The following is a 12555-nucleotide window of genomic DNA, read 5'->3' as shown; positions in this document are numbered from 1 at the left end:
TCAAACCAGAGTCGAGGCAAAGGAGCTGGACGACCGGCTGTTATCACCGAAAAACTAACGTCAGAGGTGCTATTGGCAGTACGGGATGACGCGCGTCAGACAGTGCGAGACATTTCGGTGCAATTTGACATTGGTATTGCAACAGCGCACAAAATTTTAAAAGACATTTAAACATGGAAAGGATTTGTGCCCGATGGGTCCCTCGGCTTCTTACAACTGATGACAGGAAAAAAGCTTCACGATCATTTTTAAAGATATTTAAAGATGAAGGCGAGGTTTTTAGATAGAATTATTACTACGGACGAAACCTGGCTACATTACTACGACCCGGAGACCAAACAACAGTCATCCATGTGGAAAATTAAGGGATCAGCACCTCCTAAGAAGGCTAAAGTTTGCAGGTCATCTGGAAAACATATGTGCATCATGTTTATGGATCGTAGGGGCATTCTTCTGACCCATATTGTTCCCGAAAAAAAAACCCGTGAATTCTTCATATTACTCAAAGGTAAAACAATCTATGTCTCTCTTTTTTTATTATACCGGTATTAACAATTATTGAAGGAAAAAATTATTTCTTAAATCTCAACAAATCAGTCTGAGTTCATGACACGTAAATAATGTGAAGGTCAGGAGGAAAGTAGTACTAGTTTTTAGGCAAGGAACTATTTCTTTTTTTATTTAGGTACTCAGACGAGATCTCATTAATGCTATTCGAAAGAAACGACCTGAACTTTTCGGTTAAATGGATAACGCACCAGCACACACGGCAGTAAATATTCAAATAGAAATTGATCTCCTGGGATTCAAACAGCTACATCACCCCCCTACAGTTCGGACCTCGCTCCTATGGACTTCGCTATGTCCCAATAATTTCCGAACAACCCTTGTAGGTGCAAAATACCTCGCAATCTTTTTTTTTTAAAAATTGATGACATTTTTTGAACAACTTTCTGAAAAACAGGCAAAGAGTTCCCTGAAAATAACGTCTGATAGAATTGTAAAAAGGTTTGATAAAATTAAATACGGTAATACTGCTTCATTATGCGACGTTTTCTGCTTGTCATAAAACAGAAATGTACAAATATAAAGCTAAATAAACCAATACAAGTAGATTAAGCTTGAAAGCTAAATATTGTGATATTCGTGGACTTATTGATTATATACTGTATAACGTCCCTCTTCAGAATATTTCACTTATATGGAGACGTCACCATTGCCGGTAAAGGGTTGCAAAAATTAAGGCCTATGCTTGGCACTTATGGCCTTTGAGTATGGAGACGTCACCATTGTCGGTAAAGGGCTGCAAATTTAGGCCTATGCTCTGCACTTACGGCCTTTGATCAGGAATGAATCTTTCTCGTGCCACATTTCTCAGAGATGAGTCCTCTCTTTTGCACCACGGACATTCTGTTTAGTTTGATAAAATTTAAATTAGATTTTTTATTTTAAAAATTGATTTTTTCATTTTGTATTTTTTATATTTCGAGAAAACTACGAGGAAAACGAAGTGGAAATTGTCTCCTGCAGTAGTAGTTCTTCTGAAGAACTTCCAGACTTGACGTCGACATATCCAAAAACAGATGAAGAGAATGATCCACTGACAGTCGATGTCAATTTACTTTAGAAAAGGGAGAGTATTTGAACAAACTTTCCCAAACAACGCGCTGATATCCGTAGGTTTTCATTTTGGTCCTTTTATTTCGAAGTCAATGTAAGAAGAATGTTTTAGTTTCAGTTTTTGCAATCCAAGATTTAAGCAGTATGTCATTACGCTGTCTTAAATTGTTTAGACAGAAACTCTCAAATTATGCAGCGACACATGTAGGAAAGCCACCTGCAAGTGTTGATTTAAAGCTGGAAAATGGCTCAGTGCTAGCCGATGATGACAGACTTATGGGTCTTGAATAGAAAAGTAAGCTATCAATTCAATTAGAGCTGAGCGATTCATTATAGTCACATTTTGGTGAACTTCAATTCCAGTCTTATTTTTTACTGCAAGAAAAGTAGTAGTTTTTTGAGAATGGGAGTAGTTTTGTCTATTTTTAATTTTTTTTTCGAAGGGTTTGTATATTTCATGAGTTTTTTCAACTTTTATATACAAAAAATAATAGGTTTATGATTGGAAATGATTAAATAATTATTAAATAATACTATATATATGTATTTATATCTTAGATCAGAAGTCGACTCTGAGGAAGACCCAAATCTTTCCACACTGCCAATTCCAGCGGGAGTAAATGCCGAAAGAAAAAGAACGATGGACGTCTTAATAGAGGAAACTACCAAGTTAGTTAATTAAGGTCAGATGATGCAAACAAATTTCTCTGCTTTTAGCATTGAAGAGTTCCAATGGTAAAAAAAAAAATTAGTTGGTTTTGGTTTTGTCTGTTATATTATTTTGGAACTCTTCTTTGTTGTAAGAGCATGAAAGGAGATCGGTAATCAATGTAAACAATTATGGCGCCAGAATCGTGCAGGTCGAAGAAATTGGGGAAATATGTGAGCAAAATATGACATAGGAGATAACAAAATGCCAAGAAAGGGTATGCATTGTCATTAGGACGTATAATAGTGAATGTCGAAGCTAATAACAACGTGGTAATCGAGAAGAAATTGGACTCAAACAGAAAAACAAAATCAGAAGGTGAGACGGCACTAGAAGACAAAGAAAATGAAGACTGCAATCCATCCAATGAATCAGAGACTGCCGAATTTGATAGTGAATGTGAAGAACTTATTTCTTGGAGAAACGGAAGAAGAGCAATTGAATAATTTGGAAAAAGACTGTGCTGCATGTGGTAGACCACTTGATTTACGGTATTGCGAGGATGAAAAAAGGTATGAACTTGGTTCCCTACTATACATAAGATGTCAACAGGAAGCCTGTAGCCATCTTTCTCGTATCTCTACTGGAAAATGCCGTAACACAAGCACAAGTGCAAAAGGCAATAATCCTGCATGGGAAATTAACTTTAAAGTTGCAGCAGGTATAATATATAATTTGAATGTAAATAATCTTTTAAGTTATCATCTGAAACAGAACGAATCATTGAAATTCTATAAGTTAACATCATGTTAAATTGTAACAACACGTAACCCATATTTTTTTTAGCAACTTTACATGGGGGAATTGGTAAGAGAAAATTTAATGATATAATGTCAGTTTTAAACATACCGACTCTACATCAAGCTACTGTGAAGAAATATGAAAGAATTGTTGGAAGATCTGTGGAGGATGTGGCCAAGAATCATCACTTGCCAAGTAATCTATACCATTTACTTCTTACAAATATTTTTGGAATTGAATGTATAAATTTACTCATGAATTGATTTTATTTTAAAAAATAAGTAAATACAACTGCATTTTAAAAACTAAATTGCATTAGAACGACTCGGTCATCATTTATTATAAATTTAAATGAATTGATTTTATTTTAAAAAATAAGTAAATACAACTGCATTTTCAAAACTAAATTGCATTAGAACGACTCGGTCATCATTTATTATAAATTTAAATTACAGAGAAAATGATAAAATCAATGAAGCTGCAGATGCTGGTTGGCACACAAGATCATCAGGGAGATCATATGCAAGTCTGTCTGGTATGTTTTATAATTCATAAATCCATCATTTAAGAGCACAAAATAATAAAATGTACGCATGTATAACAAGAGGCCCATGGACCACATCGCTCACCTGAGCATTGTGGCTAGGAAAAAGTAGAAATTGGTTTATTATTGAAAAGTTTAAATCCAAAAGTAGTCCCATAACCTGTCATGGATTTGCTATTCTTGAGAAGATGAATTGTAAAGAATTTTCCAATATATTTCTATGTAAAACTTTGGTCGGCCATTTTGGCCCCGCCCTTCCCCCTGGAGTCATGATTTGAACAAACTTGAAACTACACTACCTGAGCATGCTTCCATAAATTATAAATATGATCAATTAAGGCTTTGCTATTCTTGAGAAGAAGATTTTTAAAGAATTTTCCTATAAATTTCTATGTAAAACTTTGGTCGGCCATTTTGGCCCCGCACTTCCCCAGGGGGTCATGATTTGAACAAACTCTAATCTACACTACCTGAGCATGCTTCCATATAAATATGATCAATTATAGCTTTGCTATTCTTGAGAAGAAGATTTTAAAGAATTTTCCCATATATTTCTATGAACAACTTTGGTCGGACATTTTGCCCCCCCCCCCTACCCCCGGGGGTCATGATTTGAACAAACTTGAATCTACACTACCTGAGCACGCTTCCATATAAATATGATCAATTATGGCTTTGCTTTTCTTGAGAAGAAGATTTTAAAGACTTTTCCCATATATATTTCTATGTAAAACTTTGGTCGGCCATTTTGGTCCGGCCCTACCCCCAGGGGTCATGATTTGAACAAACTTGAATCTACATTACCTAAGGATGCTTCCATATAAATATGATCAATTATGGCTTTGTTATTCTTGAGAAGAGTTTTAAAGAATTTTCCTATATATTTCTATGAAAAACTTTGGTCGGACATTTTGCCCCCCCCCCTACCCCCGGGGGTCATGATTTGAACAAACTTGAATCTACACTACCTGAGGATGCTTCCTAATAAATATGATCAATTATGGCTTTGCTTTTCTTGAGAGGAAGATATTTAAAGAATTTTCCTATATATTTCTATGTAAAACTTTGGTCGGACATTTTGGCCCCGCCCTACCCCCGGGGGTCATGATTTGAACAAACTTGAATCTACACTACCTGAGGATGCTTTCACATAAGTTTCATCTTTCCTGGCACAGTGGTTCTTGAGAAAAAGATTTTTAAAAGAATTTTCCTATATATTTCTATGTAAAACTTTGGTCGGCAATTTTGGCCCCGCCCTTCCCCAGGGGGTCATGATTTGAACAAACTTGAATCTACACTACCTGAGCATGTTTCCATATAAATATGACCAAGTATGGCTTTGCTATTCTTGAGAAGATGATTTGTAAAGAATTTTTCCTATACATTTCTATGAAAAACTTTGGTCGGCTATTTTGGCCCCGCCCTACCCCCGGGGGTCATGATTTGATCAAACTTGAATCTACACTACCTAAGGATGCTTCCATATATATATAATCAATTGAATATGGTTTTGTCATTCTTGAGAAGATGATTTATAAAGAATTTTTCCTATACATTTCTATTTAAAACTTTGGTCGGCCATTTTGGCCCCGCCCTACCTCCGGGGGGTCATGATTTGAACAAACTTGAATCTACACTACCTGAACATGCTACCATATAAATATGATCAATTATGGCTTTGCTATTCTTGAGAAGAAGATTTGTAAAGAGTTTTCTCATATCTTTCTATATAAAACTTTGGTCGGCCATTTTGGCCCCGCCCTACCCCCAGGGGTCATGATTTAAACAAACTTGAATCTACACTACGTAAGGATGCTTCCTTATAAATATGATCAATTATGGCTTTGCTATTCTTGAAAAGAAGATTTTTAAAGAATTTTCCTATACATGTATATTTCTATGAAAATCTTTGGTCGGACATTTTGGCCCCGCACTACCCCCGGGGGTCATGATTTGAACAAACTTGAATCTACACTACCTGAGCATGCTTCCATAAAAATATGATCAATTATGCCAGTGTCAATCTTGAGAAGAAGATATTAAAAGAATTTTCCTATATATTTCTATGTAAAACTTTGGTCTGACATTTTGGCCACGCCCTACCCCCGGGGGTCATGATTTGAACAAACTTGAATTTACACTACCTGAGGATGCTTTCACATTAGTTTCATCTTTCCTGGCACAGTGGTTCTTGAGAAGAAGATTTTTTAAAACATAGCAACAAATTTTCATTCATTCCCAATTATCTCCCCTTGAATTGGGGCGTGGCCCTTCATTTGAACAAAATTGAATCCCCTTCACCCAAGAATTCTTTGTGGCAAGTTTGGTTGAAATTGGCCCAGAGGTTCTTGAGAAGAAAATGAAAATGTGAAAAAGTTACAGACGGACGACGGACAAAATGTGATCAGAAAAGCTCACTTGAGCTTTCAGCTCAGGTGAGCTAAAAACTCAAACACACTTTTTCACATGTGTATGATTGCCACTTTAAATTGCCCAAATCACTTTATCCATTATTGCTTCAAACTACATTGTAAATTAAATGAATAGATGCTGTAAAAAAAATTAATTAATTCATTGATACAAAAAAATTAAAATATAGTGATGTCCAAATTTACAGTATAACAATAAAACAAGTTATTATTTTTTAGGGACAATGCATAACTTTACAGGTATAATACTTTTTAAATAGGTCATGCAGCCCTAATTGGTTCCAAAACTGGGAAATATGCCACAAGGAATAAGTATTGCAGAATTTGTCATATGGCAGATAAACAAGGAAAAGCTCCCAAGGAACATGATTGCAGAAAATTGGTCAAGTATAAATTCATCTTCAAAAACAATGTAAATCTTCGGTTAGAAAACATAGAGCTTGTTGAAAGAAAATGATGAATAACGAAATAACGATGCGGAGCCGAGTCTACTGACTAGGTATCATCCCGCACTCTGTCACTAAAATACTATGCAACGAATTTACCCCACCAATGAAACATTTATGTATTATATGTGGTTTATATATAAATGTTTTTCTCTACTACATGGTTCATCATGTTTATATTGTACATATTATGACATTACATTGTGTTAGTTTTGTAATGTTTTGTTCGTGCTAAAATGATGAACTGAACAGACCGTGTTATATATTTTATAGATGGAGAATTCGAAGGTTTTTAAAGTATGGAACCCTGATCAGTCGGAAGGGCGAATGTTAGCAGCTTGTAAATTTCAAGAATTAAAGAACTAGGTAAAAGAATGGGCTGAAAGATAATAATTGCTTATCAAAGATCCCTGTTTTAAAAGTGAACATGAAGATATATGTGAAGAAATTAAAAAATGTCACTTGAAAATCAATTTCTTACATTTAATTTAAATTGCATAATGCACTTCTGTACATGTTGTATACAATGCACATGTATATTTTGTGTAGCAGATAAACCACTTAGAAAGATATTGATCATTATGTGATTAAAATTACTTAATTTGTAGGTATGCCTTCATCAAAGAGCGAGTAGTTGACTGAGTTTGTAAAGAGACTCCGCTCCAAGCAGACAAATGTAAGAATGTTATTAGACATTTAACATCAACAGTGAAATTTTTTTCAGTTTTAAATATAAATGAAGCTTTCCTATTACAGTTCTGTATGACTACATGTAATTGTAAAAATGAAAATATATGAATTTTTGTGACAAAGAAAACAAAGTTTTGCAATTTAAACACTTAAAACTTCTTTTATATTTAAAATTAAGTAACATGTACTAAACACTTACACGTTTGAAAGTGTAAATAAAGAGGATTCCAAAATTTTTGATAGATAAAATATTAATATGAAAACTTTTCACACTTTACATTTGAAAGAGAAGGTGAATAGGGAGTAGACTTTTTTTATTTGTGCAATTGGATGCTGTACACGGGAACCAAGTTTACACAAGTGCGCACCTCCAATGGGGGAGGAACTAGAATGGTTGAAATGGCAGATGCATCTACTTACTCTGATCTATTAAAAAAAGCCATAGAAAGTTTCTTTCCAAATGGTAAGAGATAAAGATAAATATCAGAATTAAAGAATATTGTGATATTGATATAAAAAAATATTGACAAAATACAAAAAAAGACATTGAGTTGCAATTACTGGTAATGTTGTTATAGGAAGAAAAAGTAAAATAATTGATAGTTTAACATTTAGTGTTAATTATTTTGACTGAAATTGAATCTGCCAGATACTAATGAGTGCAATTTACATCTTACAGAAAATTGGTCTATTTGGTTTTAGTTAAATTATATATTTCATAAGAATATGATGCATCAAGTATTATATGTACAGCTGCAGTAACCTATCAACAATTATCTTTCATTTTAACTCTCTCTCTTTATATGTATTTACTGACACGCAAAAAAACATGACACCCTACTTTAGGGTGAAATTATTAAAATCTTGTGCACGAATATTGATGATTTTGGAGATTTTCTGCTTGAACTGTATAATTTAAAAAAAAAATCCGTAGATCCAATTCTGAAGGGAAAAAAACACAAGCTAGTTTTTGAAAATGCAATCAAAACATAAGAAGAAAAAATGTAATGACTTTATTTTATATTGTTCATATCATAATGATATTGCAAGAAAATGGGCTTTAAAATACAGTTATAATATTATAGATATTTTATCAATGTGCAAAAATATAGGCATCAAAAGTCGGGACAAGTTTGTTGAAACACCAGGTGTTTGTTGACCAACTAAAATAATATATTATTGAAATTATATCAGTGGGATTCAGTATTCGTGCACTAGTATTTGAAAAATCAAAGCGACATAATAAATTTTTTGTGCGGTGATGAAATTAATTGTGCTATATATGTATACATTAGGAGATAAGGGTAAAACTTTTATTATTTCAGGCACTAATGGCTAAATTCCATGAGTGTTGCATTTGCCACAAAAGGTGCAAGCCTAACAATCGACGTCATGTAAATTCGGGCCACTTCCGAAAATACTTGTCAAAACTTCTGGTTCGAAGAGCCACAGAAGACTATGTCACTTGTTTGAGCTGTTCAAGGGAATTCTACAGATCCAAAAGAGTAAAATTGCAATGTACCGCAAATAAACCTGATGAATAAGTCAGTCCAAAATCGGTTAAACTTCAATTTCAAAGCACGTCAAAATCAAACAAATATTTTATTGTGTGTAAGAAATCAGCAAATCGCATGCGAGTTGTACCTTTACAGGCAAGAACCAACATTTTCCTTGAAAAAGGAATATATGTAGATGAAAATTCTAGATCCTGTAATTCTCATTTTCAGAATGACATACTCACCCAAACTGCAATGTCACAGATTAAAGGAACGAATGTCGAGACTTATCTCAACAGGACAGACATTGCTGACCTTCTTCAAAGGATGAGACAATCGATGTTATTAAAAGCTCGATTAGACTTTGAAAATCCATTATCATTGTCCGATGAAGATTATTACTACTTTACAGGTCTGTCTAAGAATCAATTTTTGGGAGTTGATTATATCAACGACTCTATGTCACTGGTCCAGACAGGAAGTGCAACTGACAAACAGCTGCCAAGGAAAATGAGCATTGCGAATAAGAAAATAGTTCCCCATTATACTTACTATAAAGAAATCATATTTCTTGACAATATAGTCCACAATCACTTTGTATTCAACTTTAGTCTGTCATTGTAATTTCCTCTTAGACATCTGTCACCTACATAATCATACCGATTCTGATATGTATTCATACATTGTGCATGTTTTCTAATTTTAAGACAGGAAATTCCCTACTATCAAAGCGTCTGCAATGTGATGAGAAAACATGATGGTATTCTGGTGGTTAAAAACAGAAAAAAATTGATACAGTATATTTAGACAATAAAACAATGGGCTAAGTAATCAGATGTGCTATAAGTCCATTTGGAAAATAGAGAACAAAACTTCATGTCTAGACTAGCTGTTTTGTTTACGATACATGTGTGTGTGGACCTGACTCAGGCTGATTGATAACTCAGTGGGCATTGTGTGCTTGCGAATCTCTAATATGTGTAAAGCTTAATTTCGATAAGATCTCCCCACTGCTGCAGAAGTGACCTAATGCAAGGATTGATATTACTTCTCGCCTTTTACTTTTGTGTTCGGAATGATAGTTAATGAAAGCTGATTTATGAAGCTTGTAAATTTCTTTTGCTTTTGGAGATTTGTACAGTTATATATAAAGTATAATGATAGTCAATTTGCGTGATGACTGTTTGACCAGGGACCTATATACAAGATAAAGAGTGGAGATAGATTATTGCAAATTTTTGGCACATTGAGTATTTTAAGGACGTGGATGGATGTTGGGGTATCCAATTTCCCTCTAATACAGATCTGTGTAATACTAGTGCATATACATTTTGGGAAAAAAGTCCAAATACGTACTAGTAAATTGTGCTTTGTTGTTAAAAAATATCTCGTTGCACTTTTAATTAGATTTCATGAAAATCAGTCTCAAAAATATAAAATGTTCATTTTAAAAATGAATTACACCAGGCAAAAAGGCATAATTAATATGTCATAATCTAACGATTTCTATTAAGTATAAAATACATACACCAATCTGTTACATCACAAACTACATGAACTATACTTATATTCAGATTTTTGAACATCATTGAACTTATTTTATTGTATGTACATGAAATTTTGGGGTTTTAGCCATTTACAAAAAATATATATTCGTATATATGATAAAAAATTATAAAAAGCGACCTAGTTATTAAACTTTATTTTCAAAATTTACTCCTGCTCAATCTGTGAAAAAAAAGTCAATTGATTTTTTTTAAAACTCAATACCTGGTGTGTATAAATTTGTTACTAATTTTGCTGTAGGAAATGTAATTTCTGAATCTGATAGATTAACCCTAAACTTAGAAATAATACTAGCGATGGTAAATTGTTGATATGGGCTTGAATAGTCTTTTCCTATTTTACAAGATGAATATTGTGAACCAAAATCTATATTTGTGAAATCACTTCAAAGTAAAGTTCCGTTAATTTTCTCATCACCAATTTAGATTGTATTTGTTATTTTACTACAATTAAGTTTCATTATATCGAAAACCGCTGTCCTCCTTATTCATGAATTGATTGTGATGTCGTAATCGTTTAATGATATTTTTATCAAGTTATGTCAATATTTATCCATATTAGTATTTCCCTATTCTTAAATTAAGATACCGGTAATTGCATTTTCCCCACTGAGTGCATTATTCATTTTCTCTCAAATTTGTCTTGAGTGTCATTTTCATCCTAAAAAACTTTTTTATCTTAGATACTGAAAGTACAAGTTCCATACCTTCATCTAAGTTAAGGACGAAGTCTGTGAGGAAAACAATCAATTTAACAAGATTTCGCATATCGTTCAAGCTATTTTCAAATTACTGTAGATCACTTAATTTTCGAGACATCTTATTACATGTAACTATTTATTAGCATGACAAAATATTTCTTTACGAATTGTGGTTATATCTTTAAAACTGTCAAAAGCACTTGTATATGTGCGAGAAAGAAATTACGCTGTCTTGCTTAGTAAAGAGAAATAAATTTCTAATAAAGTGATTTACAGTAGAACAAACCATACCGCTTTGACTGTACGATCACGAAATCAACTTATGCATTTGCTTCTTGAACATAAGGCTCAATTAAGAAGCATTAATATATTTAAAGTATAATTTGGAAAGTGGGCAAGGTTACACACATCGAATTCAGGTTCGAATCCCATGCACCGAAAGACTTGGAGACTGGTCCTTTAGATGAGACCGTGTAAACGAAGGTCCCTGGTCGCAGTAGGTGCTGGCTCAAAAAAAGAACTCTCTCTCTCTCTGGTCATTGGGTGCCGAGTATAAGTAAAAAAAAATTCAGTTCTCCACCGGCAAGTGATGGCATCTTCATATGAGTCAAAAATTCTCGAGAGGGACGTTTAACAATATAAATCAATCAATCATACATCGAATTGATTAAATAATCAACTCCCATCAGTACTTTCAGTACTTTGATTTGAAGTCCTGTCATCTCTTACCTCTCTCAGATATACATCTGTCAGGTCTAAACGAACCTGTCTTGCAATCTTGCTTGTAAAACTTCGCACAGGATTATCAAATAATCTTCTGGCCGTATTGTTTTCTCTAAAGAAATCACAAATACAAAGGTCTATCCATGCTGCCAAGAATGCTTTGATTCAGGATTATGTTCCCCAAAACATTGGATTTCAACACATTGATCATGATACTTTTGCACAACAACATACAACCCCTCTACATGTAGCTAAAACTCTGTAACATCTGGAACTTCTAATTCTGCAGTGCTGATAATGGACGGTACATATTTGTACATTCAAAAGAGTTCAGACTATCATTTTCAAAGAGTTTCATATAGCTTGTACAAACACCGGCCGCTTGTAAAAATAATGGCTATTGCTGGATCCGATTACATTTTAAGCGTGCTAGGGCCTTACAGAGCAGATACCAAAAACAGTGATTCAAGCATCACAAAACATGCATTCAAAACAAATGCCGAAAATCTCTCTGATTGGATCACTTCTGACGATGTATGTGTAGTGAATCGCGGATTCCGTCATTCTGTGGATTTCCTGAAGAGTTGCGGCTTACAAGTGGAAATGCCATGCTTTCTAAGGAAAGGATCAAGTCAACATTGCACAGAAGAGGCAAATCTTTCCCGGTTGATCACAAAAGTGCGCTGGGTAGTAGAAAGTATCAATGGCAGAATAAAGAATTGGAAACTCTTAGATAAAGTTAAGCTAATCAGATTATACAATTTAACATTAATTTTTTATCCCATCAAATGATGCCTTCCAACCAAAGATAAATTATTAAATATATATATATATATATATCATTCATCAGAAATGCATTGACTCCCTTTCATTTCCAAACCATTTTACCAA

Source organism: Saccostrea cucullata, unplaced genomic scaffold, assembly GCF_032062105.1.
Source record: "Saccostrea cucullata isolate Sc308-1 unplaced genomic scaffold, CSIRO_AGI_Scuc_v1 ctg2148, whole genome shotgun sequence".
Lineage (NCBI taxonomy): Eukaryota > Metazoa > Mollusca > Bivalvia > Ostreida > Ostreidae > Saccostrea > Saccostrea cuccullata.
Note: the sequence above shows the minus strand (reverse complement) of the source record.